Raw genomic sequence first — 13,044 nt, 5'->3', positions numbered from 1 at the left:
GGATTCATGGTGTCTCATTGAAAATCTCATTTGCTATCATAAAATCCACACTCAGTACCTCAGAAACAAGAGAACCCTGTACCCCATGGGTTAGGGTTAGGGTTAGGCTATTTCAAATATTCATAAAAAATCATAGGGGTGTCTGATTGCTTCAGGGTTTGCATGGTTGTTGGTACCCATGGGTGCTACACAATAAGTAATAATGGCCTGGTTCGAGTCCCATTATATCCTATGAGGAAAAAAAATTATTTTCAAAAATTCATAAAAAAGCGTACGAGTGTCCGATTGCTTTGGGGTTTGGGTGACAGGTACCCCTGCATGCCAGCTACCAAGCTACCAATTTTCAGGTGTCCAAACTGGTCCGAACCGGTCCAAACCGGTTCAAAATGAACCACCCCGGTTCGGTTCGAATCCGAACCAAACTGGGGGTGGTTTGGTTCGGATCCGAACCGCTGAACCAAAACCAGTTCGGATCCAAACCGGTTCGGATCCAAACCGGTTCGCACATCCCTAGTGTTGGGCTAGCTATGCCTCCGCACTGATCTACTTGCTAGCCTCTGTGCATTTGGTGCTTGTGTGCAGATGCCGGGGTTAAATCCTCCATGCTTTTGGAGCTATAAAGCAGTGAGTGCACAGAAGTCTTGGTATTTGATCTGTGAAGGCCCATTCACACATGCAAGCCATTATTTGATTCTGCAGTCCAGTACATATATGTGCGAGTCTCCACCAAAGCTGGGATTTGAGCCTAGGTTTTCCAGCCAAATCACCATGCCAGGAACAGGTAAGCAGGGACAGGGCTCCTGTCACTTTAATAATTATGTAGATGAGGGAAATGCAGCTGGTGCAACTTCTTGTGTAGGGGTGAGAAAAGCCACATTTCCCTTTCTTTTTAGCCAAGGCATGGATCCAGAAAGGGGACAGGGGCAAGGGCTAGACTGACAAGAAGGCTACCCCTCACAACACTTCTAGGGAAACCTCCTCAGCTGTTGTGAAGTGCACAATGCAACTTGAAGTGAAACGCAGTCAGTGGGATATTGATTGGCCAACAAGAGTTCTAAATATCTCAGCTGCAACTAATTGAAGTTAATTGTTTTCAGGTGATAATTGGATAGCAGGTGTTGTGAGCCACATTAAAAAACAACAACCACAGGCTAGTTCTTTTGCTGACACTATATAAAAGAGTTTCTTTTAAGATAGTCAGAAATAAGGCACCACCGGGTAGCTGTGTCCACATATACAAATGCTACCAGTACTAGTCTCAGGGCATTCCTGAGACCAGGAGGACCCTTTGCTAAGCAGGGTCCACCCTGATTTACATTTTAATGGGAGATGACATGTGAGCATGTTAAGCAGGGCTGTAGCTATAATTGAGCGGATGGGTTTGAGGAACCTGGGCCCCCCAGCTCCACCCCGCCCTATTTTCTTCACTATGCTGCTCACTCTGAGGGGCAGCTGGGGAGGGGGGTGAACACGGGCCCTCTCTCCCCTAGCTATGCCCATGAATGTAAGATGTTCCCCTTAGGAGATGCAGCCACTCTGGGAAGAACATATGCATACTTACATGCAGAAGGTTCCAAGTTCCCTCCTTGATTTCTCCAAGATAGAGCTGAGAGAGACTCCTGCCTGCAACCTTGCAGAAGCTGCTGCCAGTCTGTGTAGACAATACTGAGCTAGATGGACCAAGGGTCTGCCTCAGTATATGGCCGCTTCCCATGTTCCTATGACCAGGCAGAGTGGAGGCCAGGACTCCTATACTTTTAAATAAATGTCTAGATGGTAGATGGGTTTGGTGAAGCTTTTCTCATTCCTGCATGACAAGCTAAACCTGCCCACTGACCTTTCTACACAACTATCAAAGGTATAGGAATCCTCTTCCCCATTCAATCTGGTGACTTTACCAAGACCTGAGGAGGAAAATTTGGCAAGCTCTGAATTTACACAGCTGATCTCTTCAGGGATGTCCCAGCTATCTGGTCACTGAGGTTCCTCAGGGTACCTTGTTATTGATAGATATCTGGTCAAGGCCTCTTCACAGGTATCTTTATGGATTTCATGGCCTACTGTCCTCCAGTGTACAGTCCTGTGTTCTTCCTCTTACATTCCAGTGTTGGCATTACAAGGCCCATCCTCCTTCTTCCTTCCAGTTAACCAAAGATCCCAATCTGCACAGTGAACAGTTGGCTCATAGTTACCACAATTCCTTGTATGACTCTGGCCCAGTGTTGCCCTTCCAGCAAGCAGGACGACTTTCCAAGTATACCTGCGGTCCCAAACAGGACCTGGTTTGTAGCGGCCAATTGAGGCAATTTACAGGGCTAGCCCAACGTCGTTTCAGCTGCAGAGCTTCCTCCTACACTTTCCAAGTATTCTCTTACGCCAGGTTCTGCAGTGTTGTCTCTGCCCAATGGTAATGTGAGAAAAATACAACCTTGGTCGATTTAGCAACTGACCTTCTTATCTAGCTTGTCTCTAAGGCAGATATAACAAGAGGTTATAGAGTTTAAGGGAGGGGCTTGTTGATATAAAGAATAAGGAGAGGTGCAAACAAGTCCAAGAGGATTTGGGCTCTTCCAGACAGCTTTTTATTCCAACTGCAGCGCAAATTCCAATGGGAGATGTAATGCATGATGTCCAAGTATGTTGCATACGTTCTTATCACCATCTGCTGTCCATTTGTGGAAAAGCCACATCTTTTTCAAATTAGAATGAACATACCGTTGAAAATACCTGACTTTTTTCGCTGATTGTCAGCAGATGGCACCAATAACTTACAGGACGTACTTGAACTAGGGATGTGCCTGAATGGGCTGTGGGCAGGGCAGGGTGTGGTTCCCTTAAGAAGCAGGAAGACAGCTCCTTCCTTACCTGCAGCAGGGCGTCAGTGGAGCTTTTCTGGGTGTGGTGCTCAATCTACCAAAGGCCACACATGGCTGCCACGCTGTTTCCTGTAGCCTGCATGTGGCATCAGCACACACATGCTCAGTGGCCACATGTGTACCAACGTCGCACACAGGCTGCAGGGAACAGCACCACAGCCATTGCTAGGGCGAGTGCCACATCCGGAAATGCAGTGGGGTGGCAACGAAGCAGGTAAGGACCTGTTTACCTGTTTCTTAAGGGGACCACTCCCCGTCCCAAACTTGGCACTTCCCTAAGGAGGTGCCCAAGCCAGTTCGTGCACATCCCTAACTTGAACAATGTTTGGCATCATTGGAACTAATATGATGTTACATCTCCCATTGGAATTTGTGCTGAAGGTTGAATAAATAGCTGGAAGAACCCATGGTTCACAAGCAAAACCAAGGAAGCTCTAAAAGGCAAGAAAGCTTCCTCTGAAATTATGGATATCTTGCCCAAATGAGATTGTTGGTTTTTTTAAAAACACAAACTCTTGCAAAACAAATGTAAGAGTTTAGCAAGCAAAAAGCAAATTTGAGGGACTTATTGTTAATAACATAAACAATAAGCATGTGTAACCCTATAAGTGTACCCCCCTGTTGGAGCACAAGGACTGATGGGTTTTTAGCCTGCTTTCCAGTAGGCTTATGAAATCACCCAGCATTCTGCGCATGTGTGTGTCCCCCCGCCCATCAACTTTGCAACTCCAGGACCAATATGAACCAAATCGGGTACAGTTGTAGAAACACATAGGGACACCTCAGTGGCGTAGTTTGTGATGATGCCATCCATCCTGATCCAAGATGGAGGATATGTAAACCTTTGAGGCACAAGTGGGCTAACTTGTGCACCACCTAAACAATTTGAACCAAATTTGCTACAGCTCTTAGGATGCATAGGGATGCCCAAATGGTATGGTGTGTGATGATGTCATCCACTCCAATTCTGAGGCACAAGTGGACTAATTTGTGGACTGCCTAACCAATTTAAACCAAATTAGGTACAATTGCAGTGCACAGGGACACCTCAACGGCATAGTTTGTGATGGCGTCATCAACCCTGATTCAAGATGGCGGGCACATAAACTTTGGAGGAGCAAGTGGGCTAACTTGTGAAACTCTTAACCGATTTGAACCAAATTTGCAACAGCTGTTGGGACCCATTGGGACACGTCAGTGTCATAGTTTGTGATGTTTCATCTACTCCAGTCCAAGATGGCGGACACGTAAACTTTTGAGGTGCAAGTGAGCTAACTTGTGAACCGCTTAACCGATTTGAACCAAATTTGCTACAGCTGTAGGGACATATAGGGGCACCTCAACTGTCAGGCAGTGGTCCGATTCAGAAGATTCTGAGGAGGAACTGCCTCAGCCACAGACCCCTAATATGCTTCTGCTGCAGGACAGTGTGGAGGAAGCCCCATGGATGGAGAGCTTACCGATTGTGGAACAGATGGAAGCTGCTGGAGAGCCGTTGCCTTTTTCAGATGGGTACCAAGCAGCAGACTGGTGAACTATGTGGAGCGTCTGCATGACTGCAGAAAAGAGCAGTGTTTTGTGCAGAGAAGAAGCAGCTGTTTGGCTGCAAAGTCTGACCAGGGAGGCGTCTGAATCTGTAACACTGAAGGCAGGCGGGGCCTTAAATGGCTTGAAGGGGCATAAATTCAGAATGCTCACTCTACACCATGCTGGTTTCAGCTGATCTCTTTGGCATGCAGTTCCAGCTCCCTGCTCTTGAGTACCGTGCTCCTGTTTGCTCCTGGAATCTTGACCCTGTGCCTGGCTATTGACTTGTGACTCTTTCCAGAACCCCCTGGACTACGGAATTGGCAACTGACCCCTCTCCTGGTATTGACCCATATTGGACTTGGCATTCGATTATGATTTATGGACTGATGATTCAAATGTGTAATTTCCATTGACTTTGTTCTACTTACACTTGCTTTCACTTTACTGCTAGTAAAAGCTTAATCCCACACATTCCAGTTGTTGCTTTGATTTATTGCAAGAGCGTGCGCCATTGACATCAATGGTATAGATTGTGATGATGTCATCCAACCCTATTTATTTATTTATTTATTCATTCATTCAATTTTTATACCGCCCTTCCGAGCTGGCTTCCAATTCAAGATGGCGGATACATAAACTTTTGTGGCGCAAGTGCACTAACTTACGGACTGTCTGATCAATTTGAACAAAATTTGCTACAGCTGTAGGGACACATAGGGATGCCCCAATGGTGTAGTATGCGATGATGTCATCTACCCCTATCCAAGATGGTGGATGTGTGAACTTTTGAGGCGCAAATGCATTAACTTGAGTACTGTCTAACCCATTTGAACCAAATGTGGTACAGTTGTAGTGAGTGACACACAGGGACACCTCAATGGTGTAGTTTGTGATGATGTCATCCACCCCAATCCAAGATGGTGGATGCATGAACATTTGAGGTGCACAAGTTCTAACTTGTGGACCTCAATATGAACCAAATTTATCCCAGTTGTAGAGACAGTGAAAGGAAAGTAGGCTGATCAGTTCTTAGTAGAACAACTTGTTAGCATCCCACCCCCTCTTTTTGTTGAATAAACCTCAGTTCTGTTTATATTGATTTGAAAGTAGCTCACTAGGTGGTTTCACTCTATTATACTTCATCCCTCTCACACCTATTTGAGCTCAGACCCTACCATTTCATCCACAACTGGAGATTAACTGCTGAGTGGGAAGGTGAGGGTTACACATCATGTATTTGAATACATCAAGAAATCAGCTAGAGTGGTAGTTTCATAACAAAGGGGCGAGAGATGTACTGAAGCGAGAGAGATCAAAGAAGTTAAAGGAAGTCTTTGTACTAGTCTTTATAATGCATGCTGGAAAATTAAAATTAAACAAATCACTGGATGTGGACAGCACACACCTGAGAGTTCTTAGGAACATAAAAACTGCCTTATCCCAAGTCAGACCATTCGCCCCATTCTCCTTCACTGCCCTCTCTGCTGAGCTCAGCATTGTCTACACTGACTAGCAGAGGCTTCTGCTAGGTTTCAGGCAGGAATCTTTCCCAACCCTACCTGATGATGCCAGCAACATAAGAACAATCCTGCTGGTTCAGGCCCAAGGCCCATCCAGTCCAGCATCCTCTTTCACACAGTGACTGAACCTGGGACTTTCCGCATGTAAGGCAAATCCTCTATCAGGGAGTTACAGCCCCATTTCTAAGGATAATATCTTACAGCAGCCGGTGCTCACATGTAGCCACCCATCCAAATAAAAACCAAGGCACACCCTGCTTAGCAAAGGGGACAATTCATTCTCAACATCTGCAAGACTGGTTTAATCCAATAAAGCTCCACTGTGAAATAGTTTATATTCTAACAAAAATAGGCAACTTGTCATTAAAATGGGTTTCCTTAACTGAGGATTAGAAGAGAAAGGTCATTCACACGAGTGAAATCCCTGTTGGCTAGGTATAGTTGGGGGGAAGGCAGGAGTACACCTACCTTCTCCCACATTATCTTCTTGCTCCCGTTGCTGCGATGTGCCACTGCACACACTATCACCACTGTGCGGAGTGGCATGGCATTCTGGAGGCCAGGGAAACGCTGCCAAGCCTCCAGAAATCCTACAATGCACGGTGTGAGAAGCTCCTGGCTCTTTGTCTGCTCAGGCTGTGTGTGGCCCAGGCATTCATGAATGCCCAAGCTTGGGTAGGGTTGCTTGTGTGAACAGCCTTGTAATAAACATAACGCCAGTGTTGTTGTTTTTAAAGCATCTGGGAGAGTCAGAAAATTAGGGTCCCCTTAGCCCAGGGGTTCCCAAGCTGTGGTACTCCAGATGTTGCTGACCTACAACTCTCATCATCCCCTGCTACAATATATTGTACCACAGGTTGGGAAACCCTGCATTAGCCTAACATCCATCTCCTCCCGCAGGTGGCTGTCACTGGTGTCTGTCTTATGTTGTTGTTGTTGTTGTTGTTGTTGTTTTTAAGATTGCGAGCCCTTTGGAGATGGGGGGGGCATTTTATTTATTTATTTATTTATTTATTTATTTATTTATTTATTTATTTATTTATTTCCATGTGTAAACTGCTTTGGGAACTGTTCTCAAAGAGTGGTATATAAATATCCATTGTATTCGTCGCAAATGGGTGGGAAACATTATGAAAGCTAGAAAGGATGTATTACAAGAAGTCTTGGGGGGCCTTCTAGACAGCAAAAGACAATCCGGTGGTGATCTGCACTAGACTGAATTGGGCACCAGAGCCAGAGGTGCAGGGCGGGGCGGGGGGAGTGCAGATTCAGTGGCGGCAACAAAGATGAGGTGGGGCAGTGGCAGTGAGGCAAAGCCTGCAGGGGGCAGGGCAGGGGAGGAGCCCACCACTTGCTGTCCCAAGATGCATTCACTGCCTGAGGCCATTGCCTCATTTCACCACTGGTCTTGTGGTAGCAAGCATGAACTGTCCCCTTTGCTAAGCAGAGTCCACCCAGGTTTGCATTTGAATGGGAGACCGCATTTCTACATAGTAAGATGTTCCCTTAGGGAATGGGGCCACCCTGGGAAGAGCTGCCTGCTTACATGCAGAAGGCTCCAAGTTCCTTTCCTGGCATCTCCAGATCAGGCTGGAAGAGACTCCTGCCTGCAACCTTGGAGAAGCTGCTGCCAGTCTGTGTAGACGATACTGAGCTAGATGGACCAATGGACTGACTCCGTAGAAGGCAGCTTCCTATGTTCCACATGGGGGAGCCACTGCAACTGGTCTGATTCAGCCAGGTGTCCAATCCCACCCCACAGCACAGCACTCGCAAGTTCTGACAGCAAGAACAGGTCCATGGAACAATGGACCCAACCACACCCAGATGTAGATGGAGCTCTTAAATACCTCTGAACTCAAATCTACTTCTGCTGGGCTCTGCCTCCTGGGCTCTCCCTGCCTGGAGAGCAGCAGTCATAAAAGGGCAGCCCTCAGGCCTGGGGTCTGTCACTCCTCCTCCCCATCTCCAGCATTGCTTAAAATAATGCAGCAAGCCCCATTCCCCTTCACTGCCATCTCTGGAGTTCTCTCAGGCTTTGGGGCACTGCCAGAGCCCAGGGCTGGGTCCATCATGGTCCTAAATCTTTGAGGTCAGATTCTGAGTCACTAGTCTGGGCTGGGGTCATCATGATTAGAGATGTGGAGGCCTGGGGGGGGGGCTGAAGAATTTGTGGGGAAATTGTTTCCCCCCAAATTTCCCTCCCACCCCCCTGGGTTTTCCCCTAAGGCCTTCAAATCTCTAGACATGACAGAGGGTTTTGGGGAAAAAATGTTTGTATAACTTGAAGCGACTGCAGTATCTTCACAGCAGAATGATGCTATTGTATCCTACTACTTTATCAGTGCGGAGGCTGGGATTTCAGTAGCAGGAAGCAACCAGAACTGCTCCAAATATTACTGAGTGCCATGGTTTTTTCTATGCTGTGCAGATTTGAATGATTAATGACTGCAAGTTGAAGTTCTGGTCCTTCAAACATTCAGTTGTATTTGCCAAAGCCATCTAATCACACAGTAGCATCCAGAACAGTGTTCTTCATTGTAAGGCCCAGGAGTTAATGGTGGCCCACATCAACCCCAAGTGTGGCCCCCGGACTAATTGTTTAATGGGCCTGTGTGATGCTTTGGCCAAAGCTGAATGCTCTGCATAGCCTCCCTGGTACCATGCAACCATTCAACCATTCTCACTGTGCTGCCCAGAGCTGGGGTGGGGGGACTTTTTAAAGGCAAAAGGAGCCCCCTTGAGTCCCTGCCCCATCTTTGAAGGCATTCATAGAGTGCTGGGAAGTTAAGTCCTTGATTTCCTCCTAGAGCTCTTAAGAGATGGCTCCGTTTCTCTTAATGGGCCCTCCCAGCACTGAGAAACTCGCAGTACTACGGAGAGGTCAGGTTTTTTGCCAAAGTGACACCCACTTGAAAAATGGCAAAGCTCACTGATCTAGAATGTGCCCCTTGAATTGCCATGTGAGCAACAGTGGGGTGTGTGTCAGAGAAGGCATATAATTCAAGCTAATTTCCAAATGAAATAACCATTTAGTAGATAAAATGAGATACTAAATAAAAAAGGCACTATATCACATATCTACCAGCAGATGGGGGTGTTGACTCATTTATCACCTGGTTCAGAAGGGGCAAGCTAATTGTAATGGAGCGCACTTATAAAGCACTAGAAATTCAATAAAACGACTGTTGCATTTTGTTTCTCTGTTGGCAGTTCACAGATATGTCAAACTAAAGCATGCTGGCATGGAAAGAGAGCCATCTACATCTTAAAGGAAAACTAAAGTGGCTTCCCAAACAAGCCTGTCTGAATTAACAAAACAAAACACCTTGGTTCATTTATTTAATTTACCCAGTTAGACCAAAGTAGCTGAATTCAACCTCTTTTTCAGTCTGATGTGCTTGTTTATGTCTCGGCCTTGCCTGGGGGGCGGGGGGGCGGAGTTGAACAAGGGAAACTAACCAGATAATGTAGCCATTTCTCTGTCCTGTGGTCCATACAGCCTAGGAATATAAGAAAAAAGGAAACTGCCTTGTAGCAAGTCAGATCATTGTCCACATTGACTGGCAGCAGCTTCTCTGAGGTTTCAGACTGGAGAAAAGCTAGGAGCCTTTTCTAACTCTACCTGGAGATGCCAGGGATTGAACCTGGGGCCTTCTGTACTCACAGCGGATGCCCAACCTCTGAGCTATGGCCTCTATCCCAGGGAGTAGGAAGTTACTATGACACTTAACTGCACCCTTTTAATGCTTCTCAGAAATGCCCAAGAGAGATACTGCCCTTTAAGTGTCATCATTAATTTTGTTACAGTCCAAGACCAGCAGAATACAGAGTATAATACAAAGTCAAACTCAGCCAATAGAATATTATGTGCAGGGGAGGGGGGATAAATATATATAACAAACCTCAGGGTTCTGTTTTTTTCTTATGAGATAAAGTAATTCCCATGGCAATGGTCTAATTAACCATACAATTTCTGGATTTTGCCCACTGCTACACAAAATCTATCCGCTTAATATGAGACTTCTGTACATGTATCAGAGAGAGAAAATGTTATATTATAATCATCAGAACTATTTGGGTATCTGTTTAGAAGGGGTGTAATAAGCCTAAGACACAGATCATGATTTTTTTTTTTAAGTATATAATCAATTGAACCAACCTCTCAATTCCTACAGGGGCATAATCATTCCAAATAGGAGATTTTCTGGAACCTAGCCTGCAGCACAGCCAATGGCAATACAGTACATCCAAACAAACCCATGTCAATGCCCTTCTCTGTGTTGGAGACATCAGATTATACACATAGCTGCTTTTTGAACTGTCCCATCCCCTCCTGTTCTCACATATCTAGGTGCCAGGCACTGCCCAAGTGTGTTATCACACACTTGTGTATTAGATTCTGAACCACCCGGGGACTTTTTTGAATGGGGCGGTATAAAAATGTAAGAACTAATAGTAATACTAATACTAATACTAATACTAATACTAATACTAAATCGACATAGATCCACTAATCTAAGTTCTGTAATTTCCGAGTTAGGATGTTTTTGTCTCCAAATTTCATACATTCTTTTCTGGAATCCACATTTCAATAGGTTCGATTTAAAGTAATAAATAATAATTTCTCGATTTTCTGTGACTGTATACTTCTGACGTTGAGTTTGTTCTTCCAGTAGCTCTACAGTCGCCAGCCCTGGTTGCTCAGCTGAAGATCCTGAGTCCTGTAACCCATTTTTTGACAAGTGCCCAGGTCCTCTAGCACTCGACGCAGCCCTTGTTGACCCAGGCGATGGCCGATCTGGTATAGAATTTGTTTTTCTTGTTCTCACCATGCTTACGGGATTAGTCTGATAGGGATGTGCATGGTCCGGAGCAGTCCAGACCAGCACCGAAGGGGGGCCTTCCTTTTAGGGCGGGGAGGGCTTGCTTACCTCTCCCGCCTCTTTGCCCCCTCCAGTGCCCATATTCTATAGTATAATTGGGGTGCTGGAAACCAGCCGCCCCAGCCCCCTCCGCCGCCCCCCGCCCTCCCCCCCATCCACCCGCCGCCCCCCCGAGTGCTCACCACGTTTGCCAAAAAATAGAGAGGAGCTCACTTTGGCAAGAGAGGAGCTCTGCGTGAGCTCCTCTCTATTTTTCGGCAAACGTGGTGAGCACTCGGGGGGGCGGCGGGGGGGTGGGAGGGAGGGCGGGGGGCGGCGGGGGGGCGGGAGGGAGGGCGGGGGGCGGCAGTAGCTTTTCTTTGCCCCTAATCCACTCGCGGGGGGGGGCGGAGGCGGCTGGGGCGGCTGGTTTCCAGCACCCCAATTATACTATAGAATACGGGCGCTGGAAGGAGCAAAGAGGCGGGAGGGGTAAGCAAGCCCTCCCGCCCTTAAAGGAAGACCCCCCCACCTGGACCCGGACTGGCCAAGTCCGAACCGGTCTGGAAGTTCGGAGGCCTTTAGAATGGCCTCCAGACCGGTTCGGACACACCCCTATAGTCTGACACATTTAGTCTGACTTCTCAGCAGAGGCCTCTCTGGTTTGGGTGACCCTCCAGCATAGCCCTCTGCATCCTCGAAGCTTGCAGGCCCCTCCACCTCATCCAGGTAGTGCCCGGTGGAGGAATCGGGTTCCTCCAAGAAGAATTGGGTTCTGATAACCCCAGGGGATAGACAATGAAAAACAATTGGAGAAAATAACTAAATACAAGGACCTTCAGGTTGAAATTGAGTGGCTCTGGAAAAAGAAAACAACAGTGGTGCTAATAGTTGTTGGTGCCCTTGGTGCAGTACCAAAAGAACTTGAACACCATCTTGACACCTTAGACATCAATAAAATTACAACTCATCAGCTACAGAAGGCCACACTACTCACGTCAGCACGAATACTACGACGCTATCTTTAATTTTTCTTTAGTTATCCTAGACCCTTGGAAAGGGCCCGATAATTAAAGTACCAAATCCAGTCAATAACATCTGGTAGACTGTGTGTAAATAGCATAATAGTAATAACTAGCCGACCCCACACAGAACATCTGTGCGTTCTTTGGGTCCGGCGGTTACCTCTTCTCCTCCACTTTCTGCCCCAGTCTCCCCTTCCGGCCCAGCCGCATCTCCTCTCCACTGCCACTTCTGCCCTCCTTTTCTTTCCCCACTTCTGGGCCTTGCCTCTGTGGCCAGGTCTGCCAGTGCCTCTGGCCTCCACGGCCAGGCCCGCTGCTGCCATGGCGACCAATCCTCCTGGGTGCGCCTCAGCCAATCAGGTGCATCCGCCGCCCAGCCAATCAGCTGGATGCTGGGACGCACATTCCAAGGCACACCCAGGAGAATTGTATAGAGAGATAATAATAATAATTTGAAAAATCACTCGGTCCCACCCATGTTGCAACCCTGTGATATCCTTTTGCCACCCTAACCCTGTACTAACCTTGTTGCATTTGCCAATGCTGGCTGTTGCTGGCACTGATCTGCATCTGCCCCTCCCCCCCTCACACACACACACTGTTGCAACATTGTGACATCCCAGGGACCCCATGTTGCAATGCCTCACAAGCTGAGACTGCCAACCAAGCTATTGTGCCATCTTCCAAACACAGATTGCTGAAGTGGCTCACAGCATTAAGATGGCGTGAATGTGACTTCATACATCATAAACATTGCCTGACACTGAAGGTTGTGGAGCCCCATTGGTGTGTTACTTGCACTTTTCTCAGCTTCCTTCTCCCCCTGTCTTTCTTCTAGGTCATGTGAGATAAGAGTGAACATCCAAGTACACATTACAGGAAGCACGTGCTTAGTTGGTTGGAGGTGATCATTAATGCTTCATTAAGGGAGGGCAGGATGCCTTCGTGCCTCAAGGAGGCGGTGGTAAGACCACTATTAACAAAGCCCTCCCTTGATCCCTCCAACCTGGACAACTATGGACCTGTCTCTAACCTTCCCTTTTTGGGCAAGGTGATAGAGCGTGTGGTGGCATCCCAGCTGCAGAGGGTCTTGGATGGTATGGATTATCTGGACCCTTTTCAGTTTGGCTTCCGCCCTGGATATAGGACTGAGACTGCCTTGGTCTCTCTAGTGGATGACCTACACCGGGACCTAGACAGGGGGAGTGCATCCCTGTTGGTTCTGCTG

This window comes from Hemicordylus capensis, chromosome 4 (genome assembly GCF_027244095.1).
Source record: "Hemicordylus capensis ecotype Gifberg chromosome 4, rHemCap1.1.pri, whole genome shotgun sequence".
NCBI classification, from domain to species: domain Eukaryota; kingdom Metazoa; phylum Chordata; class Lepidosauria; order Squamata; family Cordylidae; genus Hemicordylus; species Hemicordylus capensis.
The sequence above is the reverse complement of the archived record's forward strand: the minus strand, read 5'-3'. Positions refer to the sequence as shown.